We start from the raw sequence: 16,564 nt of genomic DNA, 5'->3' as shown, positions 1-16,564 counted from the left end.
TACAAATTTTAAAATGACAATTGGCCATTTTTAAGTAATCTTGATAAAGTGATATGATATCTTTAAATGGTATCTCCCTTCTGACTTTACTTTTGGTGTAATCAAATTCATTGTAATTTTATTTGATTAATTAATTAATTAATTTTGAGAGAGAGAGAGAGAGAAAGTAGAACTGGTGGGGAGGGGCACAGGTAGAGGGAGAGAGGGAATCTTGAGCAGACTCCATGCCCAGCTTGGGGCCCAGGCGGGGCCCAATCTCATGACCCCTGAGATCATGACCTGAGCTGAAATCAAGAGTCAGAAGCTTAACCAACTAAGCCTCCCAGGGGCCCCCACTGTAATTTTAAAATAAGAAAAACAAGAACGTAAACTTGTTTTTTAAAAACAACAGCAAGAGGGCAGCCTGGGTGGCTCAGCGGTTTAGCGCCGCCTTCAGCCCAGGGCGTGATCCTGGAGACCCAGGATCGAATCCCACGTCAGGCTCCTTGTATGGAGCCTGCTTCTCCCTCTGCCTGTGTCTCTGCCTCTCTCTCTCTCTCTCTCTCTCTCTCTCTCTGTGTGTGTCTCTATGAGTAAATAAATAAAATTTAAAAAAAAAACAGCAAGAAAATACAATTTAATTCTAAGTGTTCCAATAGCTATTATATGAATAATAAGTCAAAAGAAGAGGTGCAGTTTTCTTCTAATGTCATGCTGTTGTTTAGGTAATAAGAAATACTAAGTAATTGGCTTTAGATTTTTGTAATTTTTTCCCCTAAGTTCCTGTTAATTTCATATTCTAGTAGTCAATGTATTTTCAGTGAAATGTAAAAATATTCCCATTCTCTTTGAGCAGTATTAATTTTTTGAGATCTTATGGCTTGTCACTTGAATCCTGTAGCTGTCATACATCTGGTATAAGCAACATTTGTTTTTGAAGTGTGTAGACCATCTCTTCATATTTCAAGATGTAATTTTACATTTATGCATTTTAAAAACAGTCTGGCCATAATCTAGACGCATGCTTCTAATTCATATACCTGCACATGTGACCTTTGTGAAAAGAAATTTGCATGTATAATCTGTGTTTACTTGTAACTCTCTGGTAATATACTGCTTATATTCTGTGGACTCAAGTTTCTGAAGTGAAACTTGAGTTTCAAAGAAAAAAAAAAAAAACCTAAAAAGAAGAGGTATTTTAAAAGATCAAAAATAAAAAAGATCTTTTTCTTCATTGACTTATTTTGTGTATGTATGAGCTAATTTGTCCTAAAATACAATGAGATTTTATTTTACTAAGCTGCCCTTTCAAAAATTGTGCATGCAATTATACAGTTAGTAGTTAATCCTAAAGAAATAATCAGAAAAGTGTGCAAAATTGCATTTTTATAGATCTTTAGCCTCATAAAACATATGCTCTGTGACAGTATCATATTGTTTGTAATCATAAATAATAAATAAAGTTTGCATTTAAATGCCCCAAAATAAGAAGTGGGTTAAATAAGAGAAGCACAACCATGAGAATAATCTGACACCTCTGGTTATTCCTGTTCCCTTTATGCAGTTGGAATTAGCACTTCTTTTTTACCCTCTAAAGTATCTCAGTTTGGATGATAAATTATATGATCACCCTACACATGAAGACATAATATTGCATCCTAAAAATGCATGATGTATGAAATTATATAATAAAAAGGTAAATTTTTAACAATTTGTTGACATATATAAAGGAGTTTGCTATCTATAGATTTAATGCAATTCTAATTAAAATCCCAGTAAGTTATTTTGTGGATATCAACAAACTGATACTAAAGATTATATAGAAAAGCAAGACCCAGAATAGCTAACACAATAATGGGAGAAGAACAAAGTTGGAGAACTGATAACCCAATTTCAACACTTAACAGTAATCAAGACATTGTGGTATTGGTGAAAGAGTAGACAGATTAATTGATTAAATAGAACAGATAGCCCAGAAATAGACCCACAAAAATATAGCCAACCGATCTTTAATAAAAAATGTAAATATAATCCAATGAACAAAGGGGAGTCTTTTTGACAAATGGTGCTGGAACCACTGGACACCTACACGCAAAAAAAAAAAAAAAAGAATCTAGACATAGACCTTACATCTTTCACAAAAAAAAAAAAAATTCAAAATGAATTATCCACTAAGTGTAAAATGCAAAACTATGAAACCTCTAGAAGATTGCAAAGGAGAAAATCTAAGTTACCTCCAGTTTAGTGATGACTTTTTATTTTTTTATTTTTTTATTTATTTTTTTTTTGTGATGACTTTTTAGATCCAGCAACAAATGTATGATCCATGAAAGAAAAACTTGAAAAGTGGTATTTCATTAAAATTAAAAAATCTGCTCTGTGAAAGATAGTATTAGGAGAATGAAAAGACGAGCCACACATCAGAAGAAAATATTTGCAGAACATATATCTGATAAAGGGTTTGCATCTAAAACACACAAAGAACCCTTACAATCTAACAATAAGAAAACAACCTAATTAAAAAATGGTCAAGATCTGAACAGACACCTCACCAGAGAAGATATACAGATGGCAAGTAGGCATTTGAAAAGATGCTCAACATCATACGTCAATAGGGAATTGCAAATTAAAACAATGAGATACCACTACACACCTGTTTGACCTAAATCCAAAACTGGATCCAACTGACGGCACCAAATGCTGGCAAGGATGTGCAGCAACAGGAACTCTCATTTACAGCTGATGGAATGCAGAATGATGCAGCCCTGTTGACAAACTGAACATAGTCTCACCATAGATCTAGCAATCATGCTCCTTGGTATTACCCAATGAGTTGAAAACTATGTGCACACAAAAGTCTGCACAAATATTTATAGCGGGTTTACTGAGAACTCCCCAAACTTGGAAGCAATCAAGAAGTCCTTTGTTAGGTGAATGGATAGGTATAAACTGTGGTTTATCCAGACAATGGGCTATTATTCAGAATTTTTTTAATGAGCTAACAAGCCACAAACGATATGGAAGAAACGCAAATGCATATATTGCTGAGTGAAAAGAGTTAATCTGACAAACCTACGTGCTGTATGATTCCAATGATAGGATATTCTGAAATAGCCAAACTTACAGAGAAAGTAAAAAACAAAACAATCAGTTGGCGTCAGTGGTTTGGGGGAAGGAAAGTGGGGTGAATAGGTGGAGCACAGGGTATTGTGAGGGCAGAGAAACTATTCTGTGTGATGCTGTGATGGGCCATACATGACATTATGCATGTGTCAAAACCCAAAGGACATACAACTAAAAGACTGAACCCTAACGTAAACTATGGAATTTACTTAATGAACAGTATCAATGCTGGTTACTAATTCATTAATTGTAACAAATGTACCACTAATGCAATATGTTAAAAGAAGAAGAAGAAATGTTACAGAAAGGGGGTATATGGGAACTGTACTTCAGGGGCGGAGAGGAACTGCACTTCCTGCTTAACTTTTCAATACACTTGAAACTTCTGTAAAAATTAAAATCTATTAATGTAAAAATGCAGTTTCTATGTGGTATTATTGTATGAGCTCATATTTGTTAAAATATACATGGCTCAATGGGCTAGGAATCTAGAAGATACCAAAATGTGAAGCCATCTTCGCAAGATAGAATTAGGAGAGGGCTTCTCCTTCTCTGTAACTTCTAATTTTTTAATATGTATTGCTTGAGTTATTAAAGAGGAGAGAATTTTCTTGTCTCAAGAATCAGTTCTCAAAGCGTTAAGTGTAACGACCCTTACCACGTTCTGGGCATCTTGCATGCAATAGCCCTGACAGGTCTTTTATGCCCATTGTATGGATGCAAAACTGAGACATTAACTACTTTGCTCAATGTCATGTATGTCCCTACATGTTTTGAGAGGTTTTGAGAAGGATGGGCCAAGCACTCTCTTCTCCCTTTTTGCTTCTACATAGATAAGTTTATGGGAAAATGTTTATCAGCTTCCAATGTCTACAAGTGGAAGTGTCCACTTGAGGTGTCTACAAGCATGTTAGCTTGTAGCTCCATGTTACCACGGAGGTCCTCACCTAATCCAGGGAGAAGCTGTTTACCTTCCTCAACTGAGGACGAATGTCATTGTTGATCCAATGGAAGGTTGGGCATATATCACATAATCAGAGCCGGAAATTACATTAAGCTCGCACAAAGCACTCGGTGGATGCTAGCTTTCTCTCTAAGACCATGAAAAGCGAATCGTTTTTCTAAAGTGGTACTATGGCTGTGTGTCAGCCTTGTAGCCTGGTTACCTGTTTGCATCTAGAGTAGCCTTGTAGATAACAGCTTGTCAAAGGACAAAGTGAATTTCTGTTCATGTTATTCTTTGCTTCCCTATGTAGTCTCTGGGAGGGAAATGGGCTGCCTTTGGTCTTCTCTTTGTTTTTAATTATTCACATACAGAGGCTGGTAAATATTTCATACTTCTTAGCAGGGCTGTTTTTTGAGATGGCTACTTTAAAAATCACCTCCCAGAATGATTCTAGAGGACAGCCCTTGAGGCCACATCCTAGACTGTGCCTTGACCACTGCCTGGAGTTGTCAAGAAGCAGAAGCAGATTCTGAGACAGGAATTCAGGTACAAATAGGCAATCACTTGGCAAGCAACACCAGAAGAATCACCATTTGGGGAGGGGGGCCTGAGACAGGAAAGGAAAAGATCCTGGGGGCGGGGGTGGGGTTCTCAAGCCAGTTACTGCATTGCCCCTGGAACCTTCAGTGGACAGGCTTCCTTGGGTTTGTCTGTTTGAGTGAACAACATGCCGTTCTCCAGCATAGCAAGCACTGGCCGCTCCCTTGTTCTGTCTTTCCCTCTACCTCTTGGTTGCCTTTGTTTCAGTTTCCTACCACCACCACCCCTGAAGTGGACCCTGAGACAAAGAGAGCATAGGCAGTTTGTGTGGGAGGTGATACCAGGAAGTACAGGGTGTGGGGGAAGGGGGAATGAGATGGGCCAGGGAGCAGGGGTGGGTTCAGTCCACACTAAACCTCTGGGGCAGTGGGGTTCTCTACTCCCCTCTTCCTATAGAAGTGACCTGTGCCTTTAGGAAGAAGAGCTCGAGATTGTCCTGAAGGTCCCCTGTCTTCAGTGTGCCCACTGCCCCCTCCTGCAGGAGTGCTGAGCAGGGATGAGTTTGGGCTGCATCAGGGACTTGTGAGAACATGCCCATGTTTGTCTCCTAAGCCTAAACTGTGTTTTCCGAAGCACCACGGAGCATAGTTAGCCTCTTGAGTGGCAGCTTCCAGCATCAGTGGGATGGAAGGCATGGTGTGCCTGGCATCAGGGAGATCTGCACGTCCCTGTCCGTCCTACTTCCAGAGACTTTTGAACAGTGCTCTAAAAGTCCAGCAGGCACAAACCTTCCCTCCCAAAGTTCTCCTTCCTCCTGCACAGAACAAGAGCTGTGCCCCCACCCCATTCTCCTGCTTGCCTTTTTTGGTGGATTTAGGAGATTGGATTCCTTAACTCAGAATGAGAGCAGATGGAGCACTTACATTTTCTTAACTCAGACACCACTTCGTGCAGTGGGGATCCTCAAAGTGCAGGTTTCAGCCCTGCTCATGATATGTATGGTTTTCTAAACCAACTTTGTGTAATCTCCGGTGCACAATGTGTGATCTCTAGGGCAGGATGTGTGATCTCCAGTGCAAGATGAAGGAAAGAATCGAGATAGAAAAGGAGACAACAGTCAGTTTAAGGCTTTTTTTACAGCAGGAGTAGGGGAAGAAAAACAGACTTGAAATTTATTAACATCTAATCCTGTTAAGATTTTCTCCACCATATGCCAGCACAACAGCATACTGGAAATGTGTACTAATTACCCCGTAGTATCATGTGTGTATGCTTTATACGCAGCCCCTGACCTTTTCGTTAATAACTTTGCGTCATATTCATTGACCTGAAACAAATTGAATTCAGTGGCACTCACTCAAGAATTGAATTACACAGTCTTCTTAATTGGTCCCTTATTTATTTAAATGGGAAAAAGTAACGGCTTGCCACCTGTAATATTTTTCCAACAAAGAATTCCAATATTTTCCCTAAGCTAGATGATTTTTTTTCAATCATTTAGCCATGAATATATATTAACCGTGAAACTATAGTTCTGGTATTATCTCTAAAAAGAATCTCTTAATTTTCTCTTTCATTGCCGATGCTCTGAAAAATGCTGATATAGAAACGTATTAATTAGAGGAGATTTATGTAAATCAGCTGGGCTAGGAAGGCTTCTCTGGGAAGTGGTCCTGCTAACAGGCAGCACTCCACCTCCGGCACCAATAGTTCCGTGGCCTTACCCTCCACAGCTCTTTGGAGCTTTCTCCTGTGATTTAATATACATCCGGATGGCAAAATCGGGAGCGCGGAGACAGGAATATGTTAAGCATGTGAAGATATTTTCCACTGCATTTGTTAGTTTTAAGTCCTTGAGCTGCATTGTCTGTTGACTGGAGGGGGACAGAAATCTAATTTCAGGAGTTTAGTGATGTTCTCCTATCGACGGTTTCACAGGCAATAGATACTGCCGGGAACATTGTTCTTAACACCATTCACTCATCTCTTCCCTTGGAGGATTCTTGCAAGTGATCGAAGAGATAGGAGCCGCTAGAAATTTTTGGCTTTGCTTTCTAATTCCAGTGTGAAATTAATTGTCCCAACTGCAAAGAACTACTTACTCCTTTACTTACTATATTTAACTTAAAAATGCAAATGTTATTAGTGGACTGATGACTGATAAGGGTGCCTTTGTGCCCGGCTTTAACCTCTATTAGTGAGGATTATGAGGACGTAGCCACATTGGCATTTTCTAAGTGTCACCGTGACAGCACTTGCTGCACAAATGCCTAGCTGTCACCGTGAGTTTTATCACTCGGTTTTTCCCTCCGAATGTAGACTAATAAGCCCAGAAATTACAATTGCCTCCCTGCCGAATCTGTGATAGGCGGAAATAATGATATCAGTGCCCTGCTAATCTTCTTGCCTCTGCGCTTGGCACTGTCCTATTGAGTCACCTGTCACACTCCGCTTTGATGAGGCGAATTCAATCTCCCTGCTGTAATGACAATGGGGCCATTTTAATGTTTGGAAATGATTATGTGGAAGCTTCGCTGTGCTCTGTCTTGGCAAGCAAGCCAGGGCGCTATGCACACCAGGAGAGCAGGCTCTGGCTGGTGGGTAGGCACTGGTAATGCTGAGTTATTGGGAAGCGGGCATAGAGTTGGCTTCATTGTCAGCCTTCTGTACTGGTCCTGTAGGAGGGAAAGGTGGGGAGGGGAGGAGGTGGGCTCACTCTTGCAGAAGCATAGCCATTGGCTAATCTCTCAGTTGCCTCTAGAAGGATTTCCCAGGACCATCTGTGCTGTTCAAGGAGAGAGGGGTGGCTGGAGCTTGTAAATAACTACTGTCATACTACCACCATCACTTGCTGGGCTAGGGGCAGGACAGCAATACGTGAATTTTGGAGTAATGTTCAGGACATTAACCAAAATCAAACTACTCTTACCCCAAGCCTGCTCTTTCCTTCTTCTTTGACAGTAATTCTGTTGCAGAGCTTATGTGTGTGTGTGTATATATATATATATATATATATATATATATATATGAAAATGCTGATGAGATCTGGAGCAACCAGAGCCATTACCCATTGCTGGTATCAATTTCTAAAACTACTTTGGAAAATCAGCAATCTCTACTAAAGCCAGACATAGGCAAACCCAGCAATTTTACTCCTAAGAAGATTTCCAGTGGATATGCATGTCAGAGCAGCATCCTTCATAACTATGCCAAATTAAAATTCATCCAAATGCCCTCCAACAGAATTGATGAACCGACTAGGAGTAGGGTTACAGAGGAACACTGTGCAGCCACTAGAATGGTTGAGCTGCAACTATATGGAGGAATCTCCCAAAAAGGACGCTGGATAAAAGAAGTGAAACTTAAAATGTACACATATAAAGTATTGCATTTATTAACATTCTGAGGCTGACAAACTGCTCCTGGATGTGAGAAGTTGGGGTGGTGGTGAAGTTACTGGAGGAGGCTAGCAGGGGAGCTTCTTGGGGCTGATAGTATTCTGACTCTTGATCCAGATGCTGGTTACACTAGTGTATTTGGTTTTTGAAAATGTATTGATTTGTGTACTCCTCTGTATATACTATAATAAAGAGTTTTAAATTACATTTAACTTAATGTTTTTACTGTAATATATGAGGCATCTGTGTGTTCTCTCTGCCTCTACAGCACAGGTGACTAAGAACAGATGTCGCTTTGTAGCGGAACTTCAGACTCCTTCACCAATGACCTGGTCTGTGCAAATGGGATCTGGAAAGGAGGTCTATTGTTGAGAAGCAAGAACATTGAACATTGAACACTGAAGCAAGAACATTAGCTGGAGACGGAAAGTGCTGTGCCACCTGAGTCTCCAGCACTTCCAGCATCATGCCAGTGGGGTCTCTGTGAATCCCTTGTCTTTGGCCAAAAGAAAGAGAAGGTGCTGGCAGCCAAAGAAAGTGTGTCAGCTATATACTCTTTAGGAGGCAGTGCAAGTGTCATAGTCCATAGGGATGAGGACTCAGGTGTCCTAGGACCACTTTCCAACTATATCTCCTACAAAGTCTTCCTGTCTTGCTTCTAATCATAGCTTTACTGATGCAGTCACCAAATATAAGTCATGTGAATAAAAATTGCTCCCTTTCGAAGCTACTACTTATCTACAGCTTTCTCTATGTAAACAATAAAGCTCAGGGAAAGCATTATTATCTCTGGTAATCAGATCCCAGAGGGATAACAGCACACAGAGCACACATAGCCTACAACCTCTGATCCCTCCAGAAGGCAGCTCCCAAGTTCCCTGTTAACATGAAAAAAAAAAAAAAAAAAAAGGTGTGCAGAAATGAGTCCTAAGTCAGCCGGCAAAATCGTGTGCAATTGGACTGGGCTGGGCTCTATAATGTAAATTTCTTGGCTTACTTCCAGATCAAAATGGAAATCCCCCTGGCCTACTAAGTAGTCTTTAAACTCACTCTTTACCCTCATTTGTTTCTTCTGGCAGGCTATTTTGTCCATCTTACCTGTTCAACATAAGGTTGGTTTAGCTTAGTGGTCACATGCCTATAGTTATAATAAAAGTCAACTGCAAAAGCATTTTAATCTTATTAACCAAGACACTCAGCAAAACTTTAGTCTTTCTTAAATGTGGAGCCACAACAATGTTTTTTTGAAATAATACCAATAACCATAATAATAGCAATGAATCCAACAAGTTTTAAATTATTTTCAAGAAAATAGTGTTTTTTCTACCACCAGCTAGCAATGTGATGTCTTAGAAAAGTTCTTGATCTTCTATGAACTTCAGCTTCTTCATCTGTTTGGTAGGATAAGAAAAGCACATGACTGCAGAGTTATTTTGAGGATCAAATGAGATAATACATGCAGAGTGGCACCCAGGATATTGAACGCTCTTGATTAATGGTGGCCCCTACAGCCATGATGATAACAATGCTACTTCCTTGAGCAAAGCTCATCAGCAAGCTTCCTTTGCCTGAAAAACAAAACCACAGTTGACTATGGCAGCCAAAGTCCTTTCTGATCTGACCCCAATTGTCTTCTCAGCCCTAGCATCTTCAACAGAATAGACCCCTCCCCATTTTCCAAATCTATTCTGTCCTTTTTTTAAAATTGAGGTATAATTGACATATAACATTATATTAGTTTCTGGTTAAAAGAAAATGATTTGTGGAGCACCTGGGTAGCTCAGTTGTTAAGCATCTGACTCTTGATTTTGGCTCAGGTCATGATCTCAGGATCATTGGATCAAGCCCTGCATCTGGCACCATGCTAAGCATTGAGTCTGCTTATCCTTCTGCTCCTCCCCTTGCTTTCTCTCTCTCTTTCTCTCTCTCAAATAAATAAATAAACTCTTTAAAAAAACCATAATGATTCGATATTTATATATATTATGGAAGTAATTACCACCATAAATCTAGTTAGTATATATCACCACACATAGTTACAAAAATTTTGTTTTCTTGTGATGAAGACTTTTAAAATTTACTCTCCTAGTAACTTTCAAAGATGTAGTACCATTATTGTTCACTACAGTCACCATGCTGTACATGACATCCCCAAACATTACTCATTTTATAACTGGAAGTTTCTACTTTTTGGTGCTCTGGCCTTTTTCTCTCTCCACTCCATTTCCCATAAGCATCTGTGATAGAATTTCTTCCTTCCTCTCCCTTTATCTCTTCCATCTTAGAGCCTCCTATTTCTTCAAGGCACAGACAAGAAGTTCTCCCCTTCATACATTCTTGGCTCCATTAGGTGGAGACTTCCACTTTGGTGGCACCCAGAGGCAGACACACACAGTAGGATCTCATGAGTTTTAGTTGTATGGCTGAGCAGTTATCATTCCACTACTACTCATGCAATCCCTCTCACTTCCCAGCCTCCCTTGCAATGTAATCAGTTCTGACTAACGTAGTGTGAACAGAAATGATGGATGACACATTCAGGATGAGCTCAGCTCTGCAGTCCCTCTCTTCAAATACCACAGCAACCTCAGAAGCCACATGACCCCAAAGAGGCAGCTAGAAGATGGTAGCGGTTCCATCAGCCTGGGTCCCTGACTGAGTGAGGACAGCCCCCAGCTGACCTGGATGGAATGTCCAGATCTTGTGTGAACTACTGATCTGCAGCACTTGGTGCACCACATCCACTCAGCCCGAGGTGTGCAATTTCCTCCTCTGTGCTCTCAGATCCCTCAGAATCTGTATCTTAACAGGCACTGTATGACAAGAGCTGGGGACACTTGTGTGAGTACAGATGAACTTTCTTCCTGGCCTCCTAGAATTCTGGGATCAAGTCAGCTTCACCTTTGACTCTCCCCTGGCCCCTCCCAGGGGCTGAGACATGGTAGGAGTTCAGAAACATCTGTTGAATTGACTGTGCTTCCCTTTGCTTCCAGATTAAGACAAAATCCAAATGTGTAAAAACACTGCTTTAAGTAAGGATATTTTTCTCTAAGTGTAGTAGTAAATGATTATTATCCAGCTTGGAAAATGTCTTCCCTTTCAATAAAAGAACCCTCTTAAGATAGCTCCAAGCCATTTGGATTATGTAACATTATCATAGTTCAGTAAGTGCTGGTGTCCTCCTCCTGGTGAAGACTCTTCCCAGCCTCACTGGTTGAGCTGTGAGTCACCAAGCACAATGATTTGTGGCAAGTTTGTGATTTTGAATAGCCAAATGGTGGTGTGTTTTTCCAAAAGCAATCTTCCCTGGAACAATTCTCTCTCTCTCTCTCTCTCTCTCTCTTTCTGTGTGTGTGTGGGGGGGGGGGGTTCTTTCATTAGTGAATCAACATGTGTCATAGTTAAATGGGTACAGATGATAGATTTTTATCAGAATCAAGCCCACAGCATCATGACCGGAGCACATGTGGTTGCTACCTCTGTGTGCAAACTAAGGCACAGAGTAAAGGAAATTCATGCACTGAGGGGGTATTTGTAAATCCTCAGTTTGTTTAGATCTGTTCTTTATTGCTTGCAACTACTGACCTCCTTATACATAAAATAATCACCTATAATGACAGCCAGCCTTTCATTTCATTTTCAAAAAATCTACTTAGAATGTTTCAGAATTTTTAGACAACCCTAGCTCAGCCTGATTATTTTGTCTAACTTGACAAGGGAAAAATGAAAAATAGAAAAGAAAGTGCCCTGCTTTGACTGAACAGACTAAATTTATTTATTTTTGCAAACAAATTGTGAAGCCAACCAAAATCTTGGCCTAAGAGAACCCTAAACAAAAGAAAATACCAGTTTGCTAAATTCAAAGAGATTTTGTTTGAACAAAAAAGAAAAGGTATATATGTCTTAGGAAATAAAAAGGTGAAACAAACAAAAAAGATGCTCTACATGGGAACTTATATTTCTATATGTCACTAAAACAATCAAGCAGAAGAAAGAAGCATTAGTGAAAACTGAGTGCATTTGGTACTCACTATGAAAGGGGAAAATATGATTTCAGAGGGTGGGGAGAATAGTACAGAATCAATTCTGAGGAAGGAGAAGGGGTTCCTTGATAGGTTTGTATAAAAGAGTTCCCATAATACAACTGAATAAAAGCCTATTGTTTCCAGCCTTCTAAACACAGAAAGACCTTTGTATAGAATAGAAAGTATATTATTGGAAAAGTCTCTGCTCCCAAGAAGAATGATGCTGGGAAGCTGCTCCTGCACAGGCAAGTATTCCAGATGAACACGTATCATTGCTGAAAGATCAAGATTTGTAAATGGATCCCAAAGGAAGCTCTAAGGAGTAGATAGAGAAAATATGGCTCCCAGAACAAAATACAAGTTTAAGAGATAAGCCTAAACATCAAAAGGGGCTACTACAGGAGCAGAATTGAAAGGCTTTGCAGACTAGAAATCACTCTTGACCAACCAGCATGGCCACGTAAGCAAGTCAGGCTGGCGACCTATAACAAACTGCATGGTCTCTACTCCCTAAAAAAGTTTGTGAATATTATAGAAACATTAAAAATTGCAGGCATCTGAAAGGGGAAGAGGACTAATTTCTACTCCAATCACAAGCTAATGAAGATGTCTTTTGAGCTTTACCTTGTGCCTTGGTTGAGAAGCTGAAACTTTGATGATCAACATGTGCCAGATGATCAAGGATCCTCAGTTATCAACCAAATACATGCCTATTTTGGGAGGCAGTGATTTTGATCTCCCTCTTCATATTTCCAGACTTGGAAGCAGCCAAGAGGGCTCCAAGAGAAAGGTTTGAAGTGAGCTCCTTATTGCAGAGTAGGTTTAGCATATGCCCTTCAAAAGTTAATGACCCTACTAATGTGCCCTTAGCACACAGTGGGGGACTCTTTGACTCTCTTTAGGCTCTCAGGATCTTCAGAGCTGGAGCAGAGGAGATAGGGGGAGTAGGTTAGCAGAAAAATAAATGCACAGCACATTTTTTTGTTATTTGGGAACACTTTTCAGTATGTTAAAGATGTAGATATGTCTACTTTAAATAAGTTTTGTTACTGATTTTGAAATCTTGAGGAATCTTAAAAAGAAATTCTCTCTTGTTCCTTTATAGAAGGAGTTTACGAACACACAACAGCTTATAAAATGAGGGCATTGTCTACTGTAATAAAAACAGCTCTCAGGGTGCCTGGGTGGCTCAGCGGTTGAGCGTCTGCCTTAGGTTCAGGGCGTGATCCCGGGTCCAGGATCAAGTCCCGCAGCAGGCTCCTCTCTAACTATGTCTCTGCCTCTCTCTGTGTGTCTCTCGTGAATAAATACACTTAAAAAAATCTTTTAAAAAAACAACTCTCAGGGAGGGCTCCCCAGAAGCGGATCCTGAGATGCAAATTCTTAAGCAAGTCTTCTTAAGAAAGTGCTCCCAGGGAAAACTGAAAAGGGTTTGGAGAAGCTGGAGAGGAAAAGAAAGGAAGCCAAGAAAAGGTGTGGTCCAGGCAAAGTCCTGCAAGGGATAGCAGGAGCCTGGCCTCACAGGGGTTCAGGAGCATAGGTTACGTCTCAGGATTATCTCAACCTGGGGCAAGTGTTCAAAGCACCCCCGAAGTCAGGGAAAGCCCACAACAGAAAAGGTAAAAAGGTCCCTGAGGGGGGATAGGCAGAGTGCTAAGCAACATCTTTTCTGGTGGATACCTTTAAAAAGCATGTGACATAAGGAAATGCAAACAGAGTTATCAAAAAGTAAGAGACAGTGGCTGAGTAATATTCCATTGTGTATTTATATACTATACACACACACACACATGCGCACACCACATCTTCCTTATCCATTCTTCTATCAGCACCCACTTGAGTTGCTTCCATATCTTGGCTATTGTAAATAATGTTGCAATAAACATAGGGATGCATATATCTTTTTGAATAAGTGTTTGCATTTTCTTTGGGTCAATACCCAGAGTGGAATTACTGGATCATATGGCATTTCTATTTTTGATTTTTTAAGGAAGCCCCATACTGATTTTTTTCCAGTGACTGCACCAATTTACATTCCCACCAAAAGTGCACAAGGCAGAATCTAAAAAACAAAACAAGCAAAGAAACAAAGTCGTTGCCACACGAGGGAGGATGGGCAAGTAGGGATGAAGGGAAGTGGGAAGTACAAGCTTCCAGTTGTGGAATGGATAAGTCACAGAGATGAAAGGCACCGCACAGAGAATATGGTCAATGGTATTGTAGGAGCGCTGCATGGTGACAGTAGGTAACTACCCTTGTGGTGAGCACAGCATAACATACAGATTTGTCCAATAACTATGCTGTACACCTGAAGTTATACTGTAATATAAATATACGAATGAATGAATGAATTTCGAAGTGGGAGTGGGAGAAAACAAATGTATTTTTCAAAAATTAGAACAAAGAAACAGCACAGAGGACTGGCAGACTGTTAGTCTTTTGTGAAATGCGGTAGTCAGCCTCCAAAATGGCCCCCAAAGATGCTCCCCTCCTGGTTTTTATAATTCTGTGTGGCCTCTCCCCTACACTGGATCCTGGTTGGTCTGTGTGGCCAATAGAGTATGTCAGAAGTGATAGTATGTCATCTCCTCAAAGCTAGGTTATAAAAGATATATTGATTTTTGCTTCTCTCTTGGGCCACTTGTTCTAGGAGAAGCCAACTGCCATACCAAGGAACTCCCACAACCCCGCGAAAGGCAAGGAACTGAGGCCTGGAGCCGACAGCCATGTGAGTAAGCAAACACGAGCAGATCCTCCAGCTACTGTTAAGCCTTCAGATGGCTGCAGCCCCTACTAACCTCTTGACTACAATCTCATAGGGAGTCCCTGAGTCAGAACCACCCAAATAAGCCACTTCCAAATTCTTGGCCTTCAGAAACTATAAGATAAACCACTATGTTTGGGAGTAATTTGTTACACAGCAATAGACAATGAATGCATGAAGCATGTGCTCAAAGCATGTTTTGCGCTCTTAAGAGAGTCACCAAACACTGGGACCCAAACAAATCCAGACATCAAACTGAGAGGGAAGTCCAGAACCAAGCCAGGGAGAAAGTGCCGGGTCACAATGGTTGCCAATTTCAACTAAACAGATTCAGGGGTACTAGGAATATTTCCCATCCTGTTGAATGAATAGCTGCTTCCAATTAGAATCAGTGTCTCAGCTGAGGACAGAGAGACTTCCAGGTGGTTAAAGAAAAAAATGTAAAACTGAAATATTTTAAAAAGATTTTCATTATGATTAAAATAAAATAAAACTTTTCTAACTGACAAGGAAGCTTCAATTGTCTGGAAGCTAATTCTTTCTTTCTTTCTTCTTTCTTTCTTTCTTTCTTTCTCTTTTTTTTTAGAGAGAGAGCACATGCATTCACAAAGGCAGAGGGGAAGTAGCAGAGGGAGAGAGAAAGAGAGAATTAAGCAGGCTCCACGCTCAGTGCAGAGTTCACGAGGGGTTCAGTCTCACAACCCTGAGATCACGACCGGAGACAAAACCAGGAGTCAGACACTTAACTGACAGTCACCCAGATGCCCCTGGAAGCTAATTTTTAGAGAACACTTGTGGTTATCTATTCAACAATCATCCCCAGCCCTTTTTTCCATGGTGACAGAGACTACCTCCTACTTTAGAGACTATAAGTATATGATATTCAGTTCCCCAACCTCCTTTGTAGTTAGATCACAGCCAATGGGACACAAGGGCAGTCTAAAGAGGAAATTTTTGGAAAGATTTTCCATAAAAAAGAGACACATAGGGCAAAATGCCCCTTCCTGCCCACCTTTAGAAATTGTATGAGAATATTCTACTTGGATTTGTAGTAGTGGTCTTGCTATCATGAGGAGCAAGACAAAATGTTCACAGAAAGGCTGGCTGTCTCTTCTCTCTTTCGCTCTCTCTCTCTCTCTCTCTCTCTCTCTTTCATAGCTTCAGGGTAGTCAGGTCAGACCTCTTATATGGTGGCCTAAAGCCCTATAGAGAATGTTCCAAGAGAAGGAATGAGGCCTTTCCTAACCTAGCGTCAGTGCTCACACAGTCTCACTTTCATTTTGTTCCATGCATCGTGTAGTCACAAAGTTCGGTGTTATGCTCAAGGCAACATAGATCTGCCTCTTGATGGAAGGAATTTCATGTAACTGTTGGATGTGTTTTTAAATTGCCAAAAATATCCCAACTGGTGCCTTTGGGTTCTACTGACAACTCTAGAGAAATACAGCATGTCTGTTTTCCCTCTGTGGGATGACTTTGGAGGACCACCCCCCCTCCACAAGACTTCTCACACCATCTTTATTGGGGAAGCTGGTTTTCCCTCAGAGCCGTTATTAACATTTCCATCTTTGATAAACCTATGAAACTCCTCCAGAGCCCAAGACGGGCTCACGTCCCGGGTAAGTCATGGCAGCAGCTCACAGAACAGGGCTTCCCAGATGGTGGCCTGAAGAGTGAGCAGTCCCTCGACTGCCAAGGTAGTTAATTGAAAAGGCAGAATATTTTCAAAACTAATGGTTCTTACTCAGCTCTATTAAATAATAGGGGTTGTATTTTTCTTAATGTTACT

General features: G+C 40.6%; 1 long non-coding RNA gene across 1 annotated transcript in view; it reads left to right on the top strand.

Annotated features, from left to right (window-relative positions):
• LOC144297848 (uncharacterized) overlaps positions 1-16,564 on the top strand; it is a 35,687-nt gene that overhangs the window by 16,802 nt on the left and 2,321 nt on the right. Inside the window, exon 2 of the long non-coding RNA XR_013364711.1 lies at positions 14,662-14,739. This is a non-coding gene — a long non-coding RNA (uncharacterized LOC144297848). The remainder of the gene's footprint in view (positions 1-14,661; positions 14,740-16,564) is intronic.

The sequence above is a fragment of the Canis aureus genome, chromosome 26, assembly GCF_053574225.1.
Source record: "Canis aureus isolate CA01 chromosome 26, VMU_Caureus_v.1.0, whole genome shotgun sequence".
Classification (NCBI taxonomy): Eukaryota; Metazoa; Chordata; class Mammalia; order Carnivora; family Canidae; genus Canis; species Canis aureus.
Note: the sequence above shows the minus strand (reverse complement) of the source record. Positions and strands in the feature narration are given on the sequence as shown.